The sequence below is a fragment of the Amblyomma mixtum genome, chromosome 7, assembly GCF_055824585.1.
Source record: "Amblyomma mixtum isolate Tamu chromosome 7, ASM5582458v1, whole genome shotgun sequence".
Lineage (NCBI taxonomy): Eukaryota > Metazoa > Arthropoda > Arachnida > Ixodida > Ixodidae > Amblyomma > Amblyomma mixtum.
In genome coordinates this window covers 29,795,569-29,796,522 of record NC_143018.1, presented here as the reverse complement: position 1 = coordinate 29,796,522, position 954 = coordinate 29,795,569, and the positions used below count along the sequence as shown (strand labels likewise).

At 53.2% G+C, this 954-nt stretch overlaps 1 pseudogene; it reads left to right on the top strand.

Moving 5' to 3' along the window:
- The first annotated feature begins 346 nt into the window (after positions 1-346).
- On the top strand, positions 347-721 carry LOC149335509 (kelch domain-containing protein 3 pseudogene; annotated as a pseudogene).
- The last annotated feature ends 233 nt before the right edge of the window (positions 722-954 follow it).

The window sequence follows — 954 nt, the reverse complement described above, 5'->3', positions numbered from 1 at the left end:
CATGTTGCGGAAAGCAGCCGCCGCGTATCGCCACAAGTAGGGCTGGAGGCTATTTGCCACGCGCTGCCGTGTTCACGCTCATAAATTTCATGACTGTACGTTGCACTTCCTTGACCTGGATACCTACAAGTGGCATCGAGTTCACACAACTGGAGACGCTCCAGCGTGTCCGCCTTTTAATTCGGGCTGTGCCATTGGTAGCCGTATTTATGTTTTTGGAAGCGCGCCTGGCAGCAACTCTGTGCATTACCTGGACACTGTGAACGGGACCTGGGTGCGCCCGCACGTAGAAGGCGTAGCCCCAACGCTAGGCTTCAGTCATAGCGTGTTCGCGTACAACGGAGAGATGTACATCTTTGGAGGTTACAACCACCAGCAGCGCGCAATCTTTGCAGACCTGCACAAGTACGACCCAGGGAGGTCTCGCTGGACGCAAGTGAAGCCAAGGCGGTCGGGCCCTTGTGCCAGAGCGCTCCAGGCCTGCTGTGTGATTGGGGACCGGGTGTTTCTGTTTCGTGGCCGCACATCGACACGCATCAGAGAAGGTCACTCGCCTCCACGAGATCGGCAGCTCGTCGCGCCCCACCACTTCGTTCAAGTGGCACTGAGTGATCTGCACGCGCTAGAGTTTGCACCCACATTGGAGACGTTGTGCCTTGCGGCGGTCATAGATGCCCATTTAGAGATCGGCGTCGTGGCGCCGACCGTAATGGAGACGTAGAACGCCATGACAGGTAAAGACAACAGATAAACCCTGTCGTACTCTACGAGCAGACATTGCAACTGTGTTTGACAAACCCAATTAGAGGGTGCCGCGGTAAGAAGGATATCATGTGGGAATAAAACTTCTGTTTACCTGTCTAGCCACAAAATAGCCTATTTTAGTTCTTATTGAGCAAGCTTGTTGCTTTTTTATGTGCTTAGCGGACGTTATTAATTCGAGAGCATTATATG